Raw genomic sequence first — 20756 nt, 5'->3', positions numbered from 1 at the left:
TCCACGTCCAAGCACCCTGAAATGGTCAAGCAAGAAACTAACGTAGGTGCACAGGCGTGGTGCTCATGCGTAGTGCAGAGCCGCACTGCGACACCTAGCGCTGCGCTGAAGTTCTACTGTGAAGATCCAGTCCAGCGACCTAGGAATTTTCCACCTGAAACACCTTTACTTAAGGTAAGTAACTTGTTCTTGTGGGAATTAGCCCTGGAGAAAGTTTCTTATGTATTGAGCTGCCAGACTTTTTTGTCTTTGTGCCATGTTCCTGTAGCATTAGTCCATTTGCTCTGCTTCGTATGAAATAACTTAGGGCCAATTGTAGGTGGCTCATTACCGGTCGGTAACGGCCGAAATTAGCGAATTTCGTCCGTTACCGACCGGTAATGGGCTTTTCTTATGTAGGGGGCCAAAATTAAGGATTCTGTAATTTACCGAATCGGTAATTTAAGAAATCGGTAAATTACCGATTTCTTAAATACCGATTCGGTAAATTACCGAATTCCTAATGTAGGGAGCACTTAAATTCGTTATTTACCACCAACTACAAGTTGGTGGTAAATAACGGAAAAAAACCAAAAAGCTATTTAATGCAAATTGCTTCAGTGCCATATTGCAGACATACATGCCGATTCGGTAATTGTCATTCATTCCTATGGGCCTGCAGGCCCATAGGAATGAATGGCAATTACCAAATCGGTAAATACCGATGCGGTAAATACCGAATCTTAACGATTCGGTAATTTTTACCGATGTTTAAGCTACATAGCATTTACCGATTCGTAAATACCGAATCGGTAAAATTCGGTATTTACGAATCGGTAAATACTATTTACCTACACGAGACCCTAATTCGTGACCCCTACAAAGTCAGGCCTCCGAACAGATTTGCAGATCTTTTCGGTTCACTCACTACTGCATTTTTTAGCTGCAAATTTAGGATTTTATTGGTTCATTTTCTGTAGCGTTCTGTCTAAATTTTCTGAAACTGGTAATAAGATGAAGTCGATGCTCATGCTTGAAAGCAGACTTTTTTGAAAGACTGAATAGTGTGTGGGCTCTGAGGTCTGGTGAGTTAATGGCTGACGCCTGAATCCTCTGACTATACAGTGGTCCTTGTAATCTTTAAGGCACTTAGATAGCGCCAGGTGTGTGGAGCTCTAGCATGGTTGTGCACTACTTCTACTGGTGGATGGTTTCTGTAATGAGCTAAATGCATAATTCAATGCTTCAGTGACTTTACACTTGTGCCTGCTTCTTGTTCTCAGCTCGCAAGTAACAGTCCTTCCTGACCTGATCATCAGTCCAATGGCCGAATTTAGAAAGACTTGTGGAGCCTCGCTGAACTTTATTTAGTGCACCTGCATACTTTCACTGTCTGGATTTACCTATTTGAAAAAGTTTTGTCCTGCATTTTGCTCTCCATGAACTTTTTTTTTATACGAGGCCTATTTGTGAACCCTCTCAATGTCCATTTTACTGTTCAGTGGATGCTAAGGAAGCTGCGAAGGACTCCACACTTGAATGGTCAACATCACATTGGTAGCATCCTTGGAGCGTGTTACGAGTTGTGAACTGGAGCATGTGTTCTAGGGCAAGCTTCCTTGCGATACATAAAGAGAATGGTTTGTTAAATCTTTTTATAATTACTGTAACTGCTCTGAGGTTCTTGGAAATATGCATCTGAACGGTTTTTATTGTCCTTTTTTACTGGAACAAAAATACATTTCATTAATGTGTTAAGTGGTGAGTATTTCAGTATCGTTTTTTTCTTCGGCTTCATAAAGTCTATTAAAAGACACTCTGAAATTACTCTCCTCGTGGCACTTTTCTGTAAAACACAGGTTGCAGATATATTATGCAAAAGGTTGGTAAATTATCTCCTACAAAACTAGCACCATTTTGAAACCTAATAATGTGAATTTCATTTTTGGTTACCTAGCCAATCCTTCCTCCTCAAAGGGTGGGTAAACAGGAAGACTTCTGCACTGAAACATAGCAGACTTCTCTAGGCTCTGCAAAGGAACTCTGTCCTGCTCATACTCTTGAGATGTCTTTCCTAGGATAGGAGATGACAACAGTGCTGTGTACAGCAAAGAAGGCCTTTATACAGAAAGTACAAAAAAATGCGGTCTCCTTGAACTGTTGAGCTTGTTTGAATGCATGACCCAAACCCTGCTCCCCTTTCCTAAGTAAATATGTCTGCTTTTGAAATATTTTTTCAAGCACAATTTAAGTTCCCCGTGATCTAACTTAGTAGAGAGACTCCAGCTTTATCCTCAGCGCAGAAATGTGGTTCTAGTAGAACACGTTTCTCTGAAGCCATTACTCTTGAGAAAATCTTCCCTGCAATCCCTGTATTTTTGCCGTTCTGCTCCTTTTTTGTTTCCAACTTAATAAAAATGCCTGCATGGTAGCCATGACCAGAAAAAGGTTCTTGAAAGTTGTCACTTCAAGATCTTTGGAAAGGGACCAAGCTTGGGCTTCCCATTTCCGTTCCCCACCTTTGTCCAGAACCATCCCAGGTCAGTTCCTGTTTTTAGATGTAGCATAAGGCGGTATGACACTGTGCTTACTTCACGGCTAACTACCTAAAGGCTGATGTATACATTTTTTTTTTCTTCAGCCATTGGGTTCAAACGTGTACTGACTCAGCTGCGAGACTCTACTTGTTTTTTTTCTCTGGCTCACACGGTCAAATTCCACACCTACAATCGCGGGGAGGGTAGAAGCCTTCATCGGCCGTGCGGCACCCTTCAGAGACAGACGCCTGTCAATTGATTTCTATCCTCCAGGGACCCAGGCCCTCTTTGGGGTCACATTCACCCTTGTCTTTGACTTCTTCATGGAAAATACACATTGGGTGATGGAACGGATGCCCTTCCTGTACTGTACCCAGTATCACATGAAGTACCTGTGGTTTTGCAGCATGCATCTTTTCTGAAGTCACATACTGTGCAATATTCCGACATCTAGTGGTTTGGTCCGGGACTCTCAATTTTTGTAGACCTTCTAATTTTATTTTGTTGGTGGTTGTCGAAGGACCCCCATTTGGTGTCCCTTGTGAGGCTGTGAAGAAAAACTCTAGGAGAATTAGAGAGAGAAGGAGACACAGTTCTTCGGTTTTTCGAGAATGCTCATGCAGAGGGTTCCCTGTGTGGCCTAATGGAGAAGACTTTGTTCCAGTTATGCCCGAATCGCCACCACTTGCTCTGCAACCTCTGTCTGCCCGAAGACCATTGATGCGACAACTGCAACACCTGCTCCCTGTAATGCCAAAGACGCTGAGGCTGAGCGATAGAGGCGGGCCCATCATACCATGCAGGGACGGCAGACATTGCCATCCCCAAGATTCCTGGGTCTCTCGAATGACGAGAAAGAAAACGTAGCTGACGGTGCGAGAGGGAAACTTTGGTTGCCGACTTGCGGATCGTCAACGCCCAGGCAGCCAATAGGACAACGAAACATGAGGTAAGAGAGTCAGTGACCTCGAAGAAAATGCCAGAGTCTAAAAATCGAACTCAAGGGTGAAAAAGGGAGCCTCGGCGTTCAACACTTGCCGACCAGAGGCACGCCTTGAGACAAGGAATCCCTCAAAGCAGGATGAAGATCTCAAGAAAAAACCCAGCCTTCGAAAGATGAACGAGGAAAAGACGTTTCAACACCCAAAAGAGAAAGGTCGCGAGGAGAAGAAGCTCGACAACTGAGATGTCTTCAAAGTACTCTTCAACGTTGAAGAGAAAGACCACAGAAAACCTTGATGCCGAAGAACGGGCGGCAGAAATCAAGAAGAGGAATCTCGAAGCCAAAATGGCTGCCCTTCTACAAAAGAAGGACTTCGTCAAAAGCCTAAAGGATTTTTAAATTCCACCGAAGGAACAGGGTGAAAAAAAAGTTGACGATCGTGCCTCCTTTAACACCAGATCCACAGGAAGAGGAAAAGGAGCTCTTCTATGAAGAGGCAGAAAAGCTGGATGGATTGTACCATGGGTCTGAGGAATCTGAGTTCATAGAATTTCAGTGGTAAGACCTGGAGACAGACTCCCTGGAGGCCGTCGCCTACTGATGACATGGGTGTCTATAACCAGGTGATTAAGAAGGCCGCGGACCAATTTGGGATGCGGCTGGAGGAAGAAAGCCCAGTCTTGTTTCTTGCTGGAAACACTTCTACCCACACAAGCCAGGAGCCAATTCCTGCCAATGCTCCCTAGTGTGCTAGACCAGGGAAGAGAGGCCTTCAAAGAACCTGCCACTTCTAGAACAGCTGTTACTCCAGGGCAGAGAAAAAATACTCGTCCAAGGATCCAGCCTACATAAAGGAAATGGTGACGGCTGATTCGATTATAACCTCAACAGCAAAAAAGAGAGCCAACCTCCCATCTACATCTGGCCTGCCTCCAGAGCAAGAGGATAGACCTCATTGTTCAAAAATGTTGGTGCAATGTGGCAAACTAGTAATGCATCGCAAATTCATATGCCCTGCTAAGTCATCATGCCTCCCAGCACTGGGAGAAGATGGCTGAACAAATAAAGCACCTGCTTGAACAATACCGGAAGAGAGCTGCTCACCCGGTGGACGAAGGCAAAAACATTGCAAACACGTTCCTCACATCAGCATTGGACGTGGCAGACAATGATGAGGACAGCCACATAGGGGGGTCACCTTCACCAACAAGTGACTTCACAGCAGTCCACAACCTCTCACAAACAAGATCAGTAAATCCTAAACGTAATAGAATGTGGATATTGCATAAAATTAGTCAAGAGCCCTCCAACAAGGAGACCTAAGAAGGTTGGTCCATTGATAAGAAGAAACATCTTGCCTGCTCAAGGAGGTATAGTAATTGCTGGAGAAAAAATCAGCTCAGACAGTGCCGAAAGCAGATCCCAGCAAGGTAAATTACTCTACGTATTTCCTAATTACAAAGGTAGACTGATCTCTACGGCCATGTCTAGACCTCAGATTTATAAAACAGTTTATTAAGACTCATGTTTAAAATGACAACATTGCAGCAGGTAATACAGCAGTTGCAAAAAGGGGATTATATGGCAAATCTAGACTTAAAAGGCGCCTTCTTGCACATCCCAATGAGTCCAAAGCACAAAAAATACCCCAGGTTTGTTTCAATGGCATTTGGGGTAAAATCAGCCCTAAGAGTGTTTACAAAATGCCTCGTAGCAGTAGCAGCACACCTAAGAAGACAAGGCATGCATGTCTACTATTACCTAGATGACTGGCTAGTAAGCGCAAACTCCCACTACAAATGCTGGGAACATATTCAACAAGTAATGAAAATGTATTTGCTTTGGGATTCTAAATAAACATGAAGAAGTTATCACCAACACCAGAGCAAGGATAAACTCAGTCCAAGGGAAGGTGTACCCCAGTGACAAGAGAATACATTAATTACTGCTGGAAACAACACTATACCAGAAGGGGCAGGCTCTGACTGTGAGTCTTAGATCAGAGGGCATCATGCATACCTCAGATCCCATATGCAAGACTGCACATGAAGCCAATCCAGGAATGGCTCCAAGACCAATTGTCACAAGCAACAGGGAGTTAAGAGGATCTAGTGCTGTAATGCAGAGAGTACAGAAGGAGATGGTGTGGTGGAACATATCACATAAAACACAAGGGAGGAACGTTGCACAACCAACTCCAGCAGTGACACTTACAACAGATAACTCACAAATGGACTCGGAGTCTCACATGGGGGAAAGTGCCCCTTTTTGCATGGTTGCCCTAACCTTTTGCCAGGTACCTGATGCACTTTGACTTAGTGTGCTCTGCCAATCAGGTTCCCACGGCCTGTGTTCTTTCACTAACCTGTACCATTGTTTCCACAATCGGCACAACTCTGGCTTACCTGTAAGCCACTTGTAAGGGGCACCAATGGTACCAAGGGCATGGTAGCCAGGGAAAGGCCTCTGAGGGCTGCAGCATGCTATGCCACCCTCCGAGACCTCTCACCACAAACATGCACCACTGCCATCGCAGCTAAAAGTGAAGAGTCAACATTGCACACGTCTCTGTGTGCTATGCCGCCCGCACTGCATGAGCCCTAGATAAGTCATCCTTAAGGCAAGGTGCACTATACCTCACGTGAGGACCTATCTGCATGAGCAGACCGGCCCCCATTAATATCTACGGCCATTCTTAGATATTATAAGTGCACAGTAAAGTCATATTTTTGGAAGCGGGCTCTGTATATACTATACCAAAATGAGGTATGGTGTGCACAGAGTCCAGTGGGAACCCCAAAGGTGGGCAGAGGGAAATGTGGATAGCACCTTCATCTCTATTTGTGGTAGAGTGGTCGAGCAGTAAGGCTTTTTTAAAGGAGTAGTGTTAAGCATTTGTTGTACACACTCAGGCAAGAAATTATGTTGCACACTCAGACTTCACCCAGATACATTTGTTTGTATAAAAAATATTATTTTGCTGTATTTATTTTCTAGAACCAAGCAAGCCTGGTACAGGTGAGTGTAAATGGCATGTTGATTAACATAAGCAAGCTGAATGAAAATGTATTTGTTATGGGTTTGTGAATCTTTTCAATACAGTGGAAATTACTGTTAGATTACTTTATGGATTACTTTTTCTACTCAGTGTGATATGCCTCGATATCACACTGGGACGTTTCCTAGAGAAAAGGAGAGTAAAGCAGTTTTCAATTATTCGCAGTTTTTCAAGTTCTCGTACAAAACCAACTCCTCACTTAAAACAATTTTCAAGAAAAAACAGTCAATGTATTCCTACGGAGAGAATGTGGTTATCGGTTAACAGTCAAGTACTTGGTTGTGCGAGTTGGTATTCTGGGGTTAGAACCTGGGTTCCCCCAGGGTCAAGGATGCACTCTCAAAGCACCCTGCACCCAGCCGCCCCTGCCCCTCTGATGTGGTAGCTTTGGTGCCGCCTTGGACCCCCCGTTATACTTACCTTAACTCCTGAAGATTGTCCCCCAAAGCCGCTTTACCTGCTCGTGAGCTGAGCAGCCTCCAACCGATGTGCCCCTATTCTCCATTGACACTCTGCACCCGGCTACCCTAGTGCTGCTGGGGGTGCACTTTGAGTGCAGAATTGAACCTTGGGGAACCCTGGTTCCACCCCCCAAAAGGACCACACCAAAATCCGTTTTACCTACCTGCAATTACTAACTTCGTGTTTCCCATGGGATTGCATGGTGTGGCATTTTCTGAAAAAAATTTAAGTGTTGACTCTGCCTTGCATTGCAACGAAGTAACTTAGTTTTTACAAGTGAGTTGCCCTGCTTACTAATGTACCGCAGTACCTAAACTGCATTATTTATTTGTTTTACACTAAGTTAGAAAAGTAACTGCAAAGCAACTAGAAAGTCCTCTGAAGTAATTCTAATGATTCTGAAGAGTTTGAAACACAGTTTCTCTACTGCAAATTAACTTTATACAAAACCAGTGCACACTGTACTCGGAAAAGTATTAATGCTTTGAAAACATCACTTACCTTCAACTAAGTAATTCTGGGTTCTAGCAATACAATAAAGCAACAACTTTTTCATACAAATAATTGGTCTGGATTCAGTCTTTGATTGTGTGACATTTCTTGCTTGAGTGTATACAACAAATGCTTAACACTACCCTTGGATACACCTGACTGCTCAACCACACTACCACAAAAGGAGAGTACGTTTTGGAAAGTGTATTATTAGTAGTGGCAGATATGCATTTACAACTGGTAATAATACCACTGACACAATATAGGGCTCAGAATAGCTCTTAGAAAATTATTCCCATGGTCAACCCTTGGTAGCTTGGCTGTGAGCAGGCAGGCTTAACTCAAAGACAGGCATGTAAAGCATTTAAAAACACCAATTCAGTAAATAAGTAAGACACCGCACACAATAAAAAACCAACACCAGTTTATAAAAATAGTAAATATTTTTATCTTTAAACTGACACCAAAATGAAAAACATCCACTAAAGGGAATCAGAGATATGACTTTAAAAATAAGTCACTTTCTAGTGCTTAGAAACCATCAGTGTCACTTTGGGACATTTGGGGCCAGATGTAGGTAAATCTGATTTACCGACTCTACAATACCGAATTTTACGGATTCGGTATTCTAGATTCGGTAAATCAGATGTAGGTAAAAAAATCGGTAATTTTTACCGAATCTGTATGATTCGGTAATTACCGAATCGGTATTTACCGATTCGGTAATTGCCATTGATTCCTATGGGCCTACAGGCCCATAGGAATCAATGTCAATTACCAAATCGGTATTTCGGTAAAATTACCGATTTTGCAAGGGGAATAGGGTGTCACTTTGACACCCTGTTGCACCCCTGATTTTGGCTTGTGTGCCATGTGACACCCATACATGCCCTTAGGGCATGTATGTGTGCCACATGGCAAAGGTGTACATGCACAGATGTGCATGTACACAGGAATTCGTTATTTACCATGCAATAGTATTACATGGTAAATTACGAATCGGTAATGGCCTGTGGCACTGTTTGAAGTGCCACCTACATCTGGATTTACAGATTCGGTATATTTACCGATTCAGTATTTTACAGAATCGGTAAATTTACCGAATCGGTAAATATACTGATTCTGTAAATCTATGGCCCCCTACATGTCAAACACCAAATACCGGTCGGTAACGGCCAAAATCGGCCGTTACTGACCGGTATTTGGTGTCCTACATCTGGCCCTTGGTTGCCTCTGACAGGGACAAATTCACATGTAGCAAGTGTTCTGGGGGATCTCTCACCAGGCTTGTGCAGCCTCCTCCAGCAGGCTTAATTTTGTTAGAACTCCTTCCTGAAGTTCTTCTTGCGGGCCCAAAGTGTCTAACACACAATCCAAGATTCTGGAATCTCCAAGAGGGTCCTTGGAGATTCCAGGGCAGCTTTTAAATGGACCTCAGGCTCCCGCAGTGCACACAGGCAAGTGCAGAAAGGGCTGCTGGCCTCTAAACTGCCCTGCCCTATTCTATACTAGGGACTTACAGGTAGTTTCAATCCTGCTGCCCTATATGTACTAGGGCCTTATAGAGGAGGTCATGCCAATCACAGGAGTACCCTAACCCATAGTGTACCCTAGTGTATGTATGTGTTTTCACTGTATTACTACAAGTACCAGTCAGCAAAAAGTTTAGGGGGGGGGGGGGGTCACAGGGTGACTTTGCAACAGTAAGATATTATCTACTTTAGCCTCTGCTATACCTTAGGGACTCAATGGTCTCCGAGCACACTATACCTTACTTTGGTGTAGTATACACAGAGCCATCTTCCTACAACACATCAATATCCTGGAACTAAAACCGGTGTTCTTAGCCTTACAAGCCTTTCAGAAAGATTTGTTCTCTTCCAGGGGATACTCATCAATAGTCATAAGCACTGAATAATGCCCGCCCAATTGCGGGATGCCGGAGCATACAAAAAATACATATATATGGTGGCTGAAGACGGGGGAGGTGGCGGTCCCAATGCGACTCCGGCTTGTCCAGCGTAAGATTCTCCATTGGGTGTACTTTGATGCTAAATTGTTATTTAAACGCGGTAAGAGACCAGGTGCACTCTGTATTAGACACTGCAACCAAATTGGGACATTTATACATATCCTGTGGGAATGCCCCCACATACATCAATACTGGACAGAGGTCACCCGACAAATGTCAAAGTCTTGCAACAAACCCATGCACCCATCTCCCCTCCTATGCCTCCTTACCATCTGGGAGGCAACTGACCTCACCCAAGCTGAACAATCGTGGGCCACCATGGGGTGGAGCATAGCGAAACAAAACATTGCCCAGAAGTGGGGGGTCGACACTGTGCCAAATTTACGAAATTGGGCTAAGGACATGGACCACGCTATGGTAGCGGAGAAAACTGTATATAAGGGTAGAGGTTGCCCACGAAAATGGGATCAAAAGTGGGGACGCTGGAATAAATCCAGGGGGGAAATTTGTGTTCGAGGCATATGAGCTGCAGATTGCACACTGTGCATAGATGGCCACCTAGTGTTGGGCCCGGATGTTTGCAGTTTGTTTTTCTTGTAGAGAGTCTTTGGAAGTCACGGGATAGTTGACTCCTCCCTTGGGTGATACTGCGCATGGGCATCGGCTCCATCCCCACATAGTTTTTTTCCGCCACCGGGCTCAGATGTGGTTCCAGCGCTCCGTGTTGGAACCGATTAACCGTCGATGCGCAATCTTCATCGGCATCAAGAAAATACTCTACAAGGCGTTTTACAGTCGACTTAACTCTTCGACTCCAAGGACGTCCATTCCGTTCGTCTAATACGGCCTTCGGGCCCAACTAGGCCTCGACTCCAGCTAATGGAAAGTACGCCATTTAAAAGGTGTCCTCAATGTGGGTCGAAGTTTCCCCACGCCGACCTCCACGAGGTCTGTAACCTCTGCCTCTCTCCGGAGCACGAGGCCAAGGACTGTTCAGCCTGTGCCTCTTTCCGCTCCAAAAAGACTATCAGGGACCGGAGAGCCAGGCGAACCATGGCTCAAAGATCTTCGGCTCCGGTTCCGTACGACATTTTCCAAGAAGGCGTCGACGTCCCAGAAGAACACGACGTCGACAGCGAATCGGAGGCAGAAAATTCAGATGTCGAGGACCTGACTCCAGCGCAGCGGGTCGTAAGTAAGATCGTCGACCCCCACACTTCCTCGACACCCACAAAAAAGGCTACGGTCACACCCCCGCCCTCGGGCTCGGGTACATACTGAGACAATACTTCGACGGCCCCACCTTCGGGCTCGGCCAAGAAGTCGATAAGGCCTTTGGGAGACTTGGGCTCGAGTCGACCCCCGCTCGGTGCCGGCACACAATTACCGGCACCGAAAAAAACATCTACTACCGCACCGAAGCCATCGGTGCCGAAACACCCAGTTCCCTTGGCACCCAAGCCAACTTCGGAGCAACCGAAAGCTTCCGGCACCAAAAAACCACAGGAGCCGAAGCACCCGTTGGAGCCGAAAAAAGTGTCGGACTCGAAAAAACACCCGGAACCGAAAAAGACACCGGCTTCCCCCGTAAAGGATAAAAGGTCAAAAGAGGCCGTAGCGGCGCCGAAACGTCCTTCCACGCCGACAGGCCATACTCCTGAAAAAGACTTGGCTCCAGATCCAAAGCAAAAGACTCTTGTTAAAGACCCAAAGACTGGTCGATTGACACTATCAAAGAAACGACCACCAGAGGCGCCTGCACCAGCTCCAGCCCCAAAGAGGAAAAAGGACATGGCTACCTCACCTATGCATGTACCTCACCCAGCTCCTGCACCCACTCCTCCACCCCATATTTCACCACCTCTCTCCCCTGTACCATCTAGCACACATGGGGATGATGAATCAGACACAGGGGCTTATCCTCAAGAGCCAGTTGATCCCCCAGACTCGCCAGACCCATGGGTAGATTACAATACACCGGACGTCCCAGACGTCCCACAAGACGTTATATACCCGTCTAGGCCTTCACCACCAGAAGAAACCATGGGGTTCAATCAGTTACTAATCAGAGCAGCACAATACCATGGGGTAGACCTGCACTCCAATGCAGTAGAGGAAGACTTCCTCCTGGACACATTTGACACTGCACAACGGTCTTCCACAATTTTGCCAATGCTCAAAGGGGTCGTTAAACATGCCCCTGAGGTTCTTAAAGACCCTGTCAGGACTAGAGTCATAAACCCAAGAATGGCAAAAAAGTACAAAGCAGCACCATCTGACCCAGCATACATAAAGGGACCAGTTCCCCTCGACTCTCTAGTCGTATCCAATGCACGAAAGAGGGCTAACTCTCAGACATCAGGAGAAGCTCCCCCACCTGACAAGGAGTCTAAACTCCTTGATGCGTCAGGGAAAAGAACAGCCTTACAAGCAGCAAACATGTGGCGCATTGCTAACACGCAAGCTTTACTAGCCAGATACGATAGAGCACACTATGATGAGCTCGAGGACATAATGGAACATCTCCCTGATCAATTTAAGGATAGAGCTAGTGAGCTAATTCAAGAAGGCAAAATTATTACTAACACATCTATCCGCTGCGCACTAGATGCAGCAGACACAGCCTCAAGAGCAGTCAATACTAGCGTCCTGCTGCGCAGGCATGCTTGGCTGCGTATATCAGGCTTTAAGCCAGAAGTCCAAAGTGCCATACTCAATAGGCCATTCGATGAGCAACACTTATTTGGCCCTGAGGTAGATGTCTCACTCGAAAAAATGAAGAAAGACACGGACACAGCAAAGTCTATGGGAGCACTGCAGTCCAGGCTCCCAGACGTTCTTTTCGTCGCTCCACATATAGAGGTGCAAGCAGAGGGTACTCATCAGACACACCATCCACAGGTTATAAAAGCCCCACTCAGTCTAACTACGGTAAGGGCTATCAAAGGGGAGGTTACCGCGGTAACAACAACAAAGGCAGAGGCAAGAATAACAACTCCCGCTCTGCCTCCACCCCTACCCAATGACTCCCCTCCCCTTCCCCCGCCCCATTCCACTCCTGTCGGGGGAAGGATACAGCAACACCTGTCAGCCTGGCAAGACATCACATCAGACAGGTGGGTGCTTCAAATAATTTAGTCAGGTTACTGTCTAGAACTAACATCTACCCCCCCAAACATACCACCCAAACAGCGTCCAATGTCGCAAGATCATTTAACGCTACTCAAAGAAGAAGTACTTTCTCTACTGCAGAAAAATACAATAGAGATAGTTCCAAAACATCAACGGAACAAGGAAGTATATTCCCTGTACTTTTTGATTCCAAAAAAGGACGGATCTCTGAAACCCATTCTAGACCTCAGACCTCTCAACGCTTACATACAATCAGATCACTTCCATATGGTCACACTTCAGCAAGTCCTCCCACTCCTGTTACATGACGACTTTCTGGTCACACTAGATCTCAAAGACGCCTACCTTCACATCCCAATTCATCAGGCGCACAAAAAGTATCTAAGATTTGTGCTGGAAGGACAGCACTACCAGTTCAAGGTACTCCCATTCGGAGTAACCACAGCGCCAAGAGTGTTCACCACATGTCGAGCAGTGGTGACAGCACACCTAAGAAGACAACACATACACGTCTTCCCATATCTAGATGACTGGCTCATAAAGGCACAGTCATACAACCAATGTGTACAACACGCTCACAATACAATACTGTTACTTCACAGTAAATTACACCAAGTCACATCTGCCACCGTCTTACACACAACAGTACCTAGGAGCTACAATCAATACTCAACTAGCACAAGCTTATCCCTCTCCAGCAAGGATAACAAGTGTGCAAACGCTCCTAAAAAAGTTCAAATCACAACACTCGCTTCCAGCTCGAGTGTTTATGCAACTCCTAGGGATGATGGCATCTTGCATATTCATAGTACCTCACGCAAGACTGCAAATGTGTCCGCTTCAAGAATGTCTAGCACGTCAATGGAACCAGGCTCAGGGTCAGTTAACAGACTTAGTGTTGGTAGACAGTCTGACTCATCGCTCTCTACAATGGTGGAACTCAAAAAACCTATCAAAAGGCCGACTGTTCCTAGAGCCAGTTCCACAAATCACTAACAGCAGATGCATCGCTCTCCGGCTGGGGAGCCTACTTACTGCACCACACCACGCAGGGAAAGTGGACACCAATGCAAAAACTACTCCACATCAACCATCTAGAGCTATTAGCTGTGTTTCTAGCTCTAAAAGCATTCCAAAGACAAGTGGTAAACAAGACTGTTCAAGTCCGCACAGACAATATGACAGCCATGTATTACGTAAACAAACAGGGAAGGACACACTCTCTGCAGCTATCTCAACTAGCTCAGCAGATATGGAGGTGGGCTATACCTCAGAACATCTTTCTAATAGCCCAACACGTGCCGGGGGTCCAGAACACCATGGCAGATCTGTTAAGTCGGCAGACCCAGCAGATGCACGAATGGGAACTTCATCCAAGAGTTCTTCATCCGTTCTTTCAGATGTGGGGTCAACCTCAGATAGACCTCTTTGCCACCCACGACAACGCAAAATGCCCACACTTCGCCGCCAGATACCCACACCCATTACCCAAAGGCAATGCGATATGGATGAACTGGTCAGGACTATTTGCGTACGCTTTTCCTCCTCTACCAATGATTCCTTTACTAGTACGCAAGATGCAGCAACACTCGCTAACGCTTATACTAGTAGCTCCAACGTGGGCCAGACAACCGTGGTACACCACACTGCTGCAGCTATCTGTGGTACCACACCAAAAACTAAACCTATCTCCACATCTTTTAACCCAGAACCATGGAGAGATCAGGCACCCGGACCCAGCTCAGCTCAACCTTGCGATCTGGCTCCTGAAGTCATAGAGTTTGGCTATCTTAAACTCCCTCAAGAATGTATTAATATTATCAAGGAGGCAAGGCGTCCCACCACCAGAGCATGTTATGCTGCTAAGTGGAAACGCTTTGCGATATACTGCCAAAGCAACAAATTGAATCCATTGGATGTATCCATTCAACACATTATAGGCTACTTACTACATCTTCAAAAGTGTAATGTAGCCTACACATCTATCAGGTTGCACCTAGCTGCCCTTGCAGCTTACTTACAAAACAGACAGCACCTGTCTCTCTTCAGAGTGCCAGCCATTAAAGCTTTTATGCAGGGTCTCAAAAGAATAATACCTCCAAGAATGCCACCTTCACCAGTGTGGAACTTAAACATAGTGCTCACACGTCTCTTAGGACCTCCATTTGAACCCTTACACAAATGCGAATTGCAATTTCTCACATGGAAAGTGGCTTTCCTAGTAGCCATTACTTCCTTAAGAAGAGTTAGTGAAATGCAAGCATTTACCATCCAAGAACCTTTTCTGCAAATGCATCACAATAAGGTGTTTCTTCGTACAAACCCTAAATTCCTACCAAAGGTAATTTCACGTTCCATCTAAACCAATCTGTGGAACTGCCAGTTTTATTCTCGCAGCCACAAACAGTCGCAGAAAGAGCTCTGCACACCTTAGATGTCAAAATAGCACTACTCTACTACATAGAGAGAACACAAAGCTTCAGGAAAACAAAACAGCTTTTTGTATCCTTTTCACCACCACATAAAGGCAAACCAATATCAAAAACGGGTATTGCCAGGTGGATCGTTAAGTGTATCCAAATATGTTATCAGAAAGCTAAGCGTACACTGACAATTACTCCAAGAGCCCATTCAACAAGAAAAATAGGGGCTTCCATTTCATTCCTAGGGAACATTCCCTTAGAAGACACCTGCAAAGCAGCTACATGGCTTACACCGCACACATTCACAAAACACTATTGTGTAGATGTGCAAACAAAACAACAAGCTACTTTAGGCCAAGCTGTACTTAAAACACTATTTCAAACAACTGCAACAGATTTAGGTGGTCGCCGCTAGTGTGGGTACTGCTATATAATCTATGCACAGTGTGCAATCTGCAGCTCATATGCCTCGAACGGAAAATGCTACTTACCAGTATGCATCTGTTCTTGGCATGTAGAGCTGCAGAATTGCACACGCCCACCCGCCTCCCCGGCCACTTTTATCTGTTCCAGTGTTATTAACATTAGATACAAACACACATGGTCATCACTATCTCTTAGCTCCATCACTTCCCTAATGGCGAAAAACAATCTGGGGATGGAGCCGATGTCCATGCGCAGTATCACCCAAGGGAGGAGTCACCTATCTCGTGACTTCCAACGACTCTCTACAAGAAAAACAAACTGCAAACATCCAGGCCCAACACTAGGTGGCCATCTATGCACAGTGTGCAATTCTGCAGCTCTACATGCCAAGAACAGATTGTAGGAGAGTAGGGTCTGCAATCCTATGATCACCCAGATTTTTGCTTTTTGCTGCACTGGTTTACGACTTTCCCTGGCTGTGGGCCTGCTAATCAGACCCACAGCCTAGCTGTTCTCTCTATCCAAATTGTACTCAGGTACTGAATTGGCACTGGGCCCTCTCTAAGTCCCTGTACCCAGGGCTGAGGTACCCAGAAGTCTCCCAGGGGCTGAAGCATGTATTATGCCACCCCTGGGCTGACTATCTAAACTGACACAACTGGCTGCACGACAGCTGGGGCAAGGTGGTGTACTCACCCTTTGCTGTAGATATAGTATACCTATATCTAACCCTAAAATGGACACACAGATCTCCTATCAGCCACTCCTATGGCAGGCCTTAACAATCCTGAAGGCAGAGTGCTTGGAATCGTGTGAGATGGTGCTCTGGCATGAGCTGAGCCTGTCTGCGGCTTTCGGGACCCATCCCTTAGCCGTTTCCATGATATCCCATACCATATACTCTTAAGTGCATTATAATCCTCGCGGTTATATGCCAACTCTGGTATCGCTTTATCAAAACATGTCGAGTAAGGTGTCATACGAATTGGAATACTAACCCCTCGCCAATTCTGGCGACGGGGTTATTATTCCACCCTTCTAGAGGGACACGACATGCATGTAACCTATAACCCGGTTAAAAGTCAGACAGAGCCTTAGCATCCACAAAATGGATGCTGCCACCGAGACACAAGTCTGCCCTCCTGCTGCTGGGAGTCCTCCCAGAGCAGGAGATAAGGACAAAGGGTTTCCTGCCAGGGGCGGTGCCAGCACCGTCCCAGACAGGGTTTTGTGTATTGTAGGTAGGCAGGGCTTTAGAGGAAGGTGACTGCACGTGGCACCCCGGTGCTCACTGTGCATAGGCTGGCTGGAACCAGTTCCAGGGTCACTCCAGACCCTGTGCTGGGGAAAAGCCCGCCAAGGAAGTGGGTGTAACCACCCCCCTCCTAGTCCCACCCCTAGGGCAGGACTTAGTCGCGTGCCAGCCCCTTTTTACAGGATAAAGGTAGGAACTGGCCCCCTTCCAAATCAGATCATCTTTGAATCCTGAAACTACTTTCCACGAAAGGAACTCAAGACTTCTTCCTATGATTTCTCCCTTGTGACTAAGGAGTAGTCACCCTGCATCCGCAGGCACCATCTTAAGAACACTGCGGTCTGCTGCAAGTCTCTCCTCCGGATCAAGACTGCCCAGCTCGACGAGAACCGGCTTCCCTGGCACCTCTGACCTCTACCTACATCATCAGTCACGCTGAGATTCGTGGGTGTGACGAGACCTCGAAGGACCGGCCATCTTCAAGACGGCACGACTTCTGCACAGCAAGCCCGCCGAGTAATTTCCTGGTGAGTGCTTTGGGGTCCGAGAAGCCCCCACCCTGAGCAGCTCCAGCACCGAAGAGCAGCCCCCCAGCATCTCCACGATCGGCGTGGGGCCCTTCTGCTTTTTGCTGCTCACCGCGTTGTTTGGCTACTAGCCCGCTGGCTTGTGGCCTTCCGAACGACGCCCGACGACAACACTGCTGCTGGTCTGGTTGCTCCAGACTGGCCCTTGCTTCCCTCCATCGGAGAAGTACCCTGGACCCTCCTGGTCCGGCTAAGACGCCATTTTAGGTCCACCGCGTGGGCCTTGCATTTGCCAAGACTTGTTGCCCAATCCTGGGTCCAGCGACGTCGACAGCAAGAACCTTCGTGGGACAGCTCGCACCTCCATCCTGGTCGCCGACAACGCCTCCTGGTCCGAGAGACTGCAGAGCCCAGCAGCGCCCACTCACCTGACTGCGGTGACTTCGCCCGGTGCCATCCTGGTGCCCACTAAATCACTGGCTAGTGATTCAAGAACTTGGTCCCCTCTGCTTTCAGGTTTTCTTCTTCCTTGATCCAGGCTTGGATCCATCGAACTTTCCCTCACTGGTCGCCTGCCAGCAACTTCCTTCTTCCAGGCTCCTGGTCCGGCAACGAGATCCCCGACGTCTTTTCAGACCTATGCAGCTGCAGCCCCTGGGCTAGGTAACTTCGGCACTTCGGTGTCCCAGCATAGCCTCACTATCCTAGGGTCAGGATCCACTGTCGTTTTCTTCCTACCAGGTCGGGTTCGCCCGTAAACACTAACTTTGTGAAATCTAGCCTCCATAGACTTTGTCCCGCATCCCGCGTGAGAGTGCACACTCTGCACCCGAGTCCCCTAGGCCTCCTAGAAGTAATCTAACGATTCTATAGTCAAGTCCTGGCGATTCCAAAGCCTATTAGTACTGTACTTACCTGCTAGTAATTTCGCATTCCACTTTTAAAGTATATGGTTTTTCGTGCCCCTCGGGCATTTGTGTATAACGTGCTAACTTAAGTATTTTCGTAAGAGTTTTGTTGTGTGCCTAGCACCCTGTCCTCATAAAGAGTACAGGGTTGTTGTGATTCTAATAAATACACTGTTTATTTTCATAACACTTGTGTGGTGTCCTTTCACTGGGTGTTCAAGGGGTAATGTGATGGTAAAACAGCTGGCTTAACACGCCCTCTAGAGTCTTAGCCTTAGACTGCTCGTATCCATGCTACTAGGATAGCTGGTCTATAAGGTTGACTTACAACCAATCATCAATAAGGGTTGTTTGGACTGATATATAGTGATCACTAGAATAGTGAGCACTGCACATCAGGCCAACTTCTCACACAGATGCATACTGGTAAGTAGCATTTTCCTTTTCGCCCACGGTTCAGCCTTTCCCTCTGCGTACTTTTAGGTGCTCCCGATGGATTGCAAGTCATATTGTAATGCTAAAACGCTTGTATCCCCAGCTGAGATGTATATGTAATGTCATTATTGCTGCAGGTTGTTTCTAATAAAAACTTTAAAAAAACACATATATATGTGTATGTTTAGGCAAAAAAGTACAGAGTACTTCCAAACATACATATATACATGTATACATACATAAACATGCAACCTAGTATAGCTCAAATAGGCTACTATGCCAACATTACATGGGTTTAATCCCACACATAAATACTGTAATAGAGAACATTCACTTAAATAGGGTTCCAAGACAGCCCTTTATTTTCAGAGAAAAGTAATAGCAGGCAATTAGCCCATAGGCTGCATAAATGAAAAAAACATAACAGTATAAAAAAACTGGCACCTTGCCTTTAAGACTTTCAAGAACCTGGACACCGTGCCTTTAAGACCTCCAGGAGCCCCCCTGCTCCCATCATGCACCACAGGTGACAGTTAAGTCAGTTCTTTGTTTTGGCTCCTTCTGTGAGGATCCTGGAGCATTGAGCTTGTCAATTTGTGATTCTTTCTAGTCAGAAATTGGTTTATTTCATCTTTACTTGACATTTGTGACTGCTGATAACTTTTTGTGTTGTTTTTTGTCACATTTGACAACTATTTTCTGTCAGAAATGCCAGCTTTATTCAACAAATGTCCTTCCTGTGGGAAGAAAATTGCCAAATCAGACCCACACTCTGTTTGTATTGTGTATTTGCCATCTTCACACAATCCAGAGAAATGTTACTACTGTCAGCAATTCTCCAGAAGAACTCTGCGTGATAAAGAGAAAATAAGACTTCATGCCTCCAGCATCCAAAAGGAAGCAAATTCCTGATTGTTTGCCGTCAGCGTCGAGATCGACGTCGGAAAAGCATGCAAGGCATGCAGAGACGTCGAGGGAGAGATTGCTGTCGAAGCGACAAGAGTCTCCATCGCCGAAAAGTAAGTCGAGGCATATTACTTCGGGCTTGAAGTATGTTGGTCCCGAGAGACCTAAAGTCGATGTCCAATTCTAGGTCGGCGTCGAGAAAACATCCGTCGACGTCGAGTCACTGGTCGGCGTCTTGTTCTCCACCCCCTTCATGAAGGTAGGCGTCAAGAGGATCGACGTCGAAGACACCGCCGCAAGCCTACAGACGGTTGGAATCGAGTACTCCGCCGCAGTCACGACGGTCGGCGTTGAAGGGATAGACGTGGAAGGCACCACAGCAAGTCTACAGGCGGTCGACGTTGAGAACTCCATCACAGTCCTGTGGGGAGTTCGACGTCGAGGGAGAAAAACTCAGCGGTCTCATCAGGAGAAGTACCAGATAGGCCGAGGTCAAAGACCATACGGTCGACGTTGACGGAAGTGTCATCTTCGCCTGGCATTAATATTATACAAATCACACCGGAGGGATCTCCGGCTTCGAAGGAGAAGACTCCTGCTGTCAATTTTTCCCCAAGATGGCTAGAGACGGTACAACACTGGAAGGTTCCACACAGAAGTCCGGGCTCGGATTTCTCCAGAACATACTCTCCCTCAAGTGTCTCTGCCGGTCCTCCTCCTACTGCAAGTGGTGCAAATGATGGACGGAATGCTGAATGATTCAAACATTCTCCTCCAGTCAAGAATCTGGGTTAAATCCATCGTTCTTTTGCCCACAACGCCATCTCCAGTTTGGACCCAGCCATATGTAAATGAGTCTTGATCCTGTGCCTCATGGGAACAGTCCAGACCGAACTGCTAAGCCAGGTCCTCCCTGGACCGGAAACAAGAATCCTGGGACCGGTTTCGGGGTATGTCACCCTTCATCAGCCAGGCTAGCTTGAATCCAGTGGCACAGTGAGCAAGGGACCCACATCTGGGCATACCCATCCCACTTAGGGCGAAAAGTGTAACTGCAACAAATGATGGACGGAATGCTGAATGATTCAAACATTCTCCCCCAGTCAAGAGATCTGGGTTAAATCCATCGTTCTTTTGCCCACTACGCCGCCCCACTTTGGACCCAGCCATATGCAAATCAGTCTTGACCCTGTGCCTCATGGGAACAGTCCAGACTGAACTGCCAAGCCAGGTCCTCCCTGGACCAGAAACAAGCACCCTGGGACTGGTTTCGGGGTATGTCACACTTCACTCCTCCTACT

At 46.5% G+C, this 20756-nt stretch overlaps 1 protein-coding gene across 2 annotated transcripts in view; it reads left to right on the top strand.

Moving 5' to 3' along the window:
* Nucleotides 1-20756, top strand: part of LOC144798962 (cold-inducible RNA-binding protein B-like) — an 88281-nt gene that overhangs the window by 24330 nt on the left and 43195 nt on the right. Inside the window, exon 7 of one of the 2 annotated variants that reach the window (XM_078670100.1) lies at nucleotides 1263-1806. The exons of the other annotated variant lie outside the window; for it this stretch is intronic. The gene's annotated coding sequence lies outside the window, so the exon portion shown is untranslated. Of the gene's footprint in view, nucleotides 1-1262; nucleotides 1807-20756 lie in introns of those variants that run through there. 2 annotated transcript variants of the gene reach the window in all.

The sequence above is a fragment of the Lissotriton helveticus genome, chromosome 12 (assembly GCF_964261635.1).
Source record: "Lissotriton helveticus chromosome 12, aLisHel1.1, whole genome shotgun sequence".
NCBI lineage: Eukaryota > Metazoa > Chordata > Amphibia > Caudata > Salamandridae > Lissotriton > Lissotriton helveticus.
This window is presented reverse-complemented; position numbering and strand designations above follow the sequence as displayed.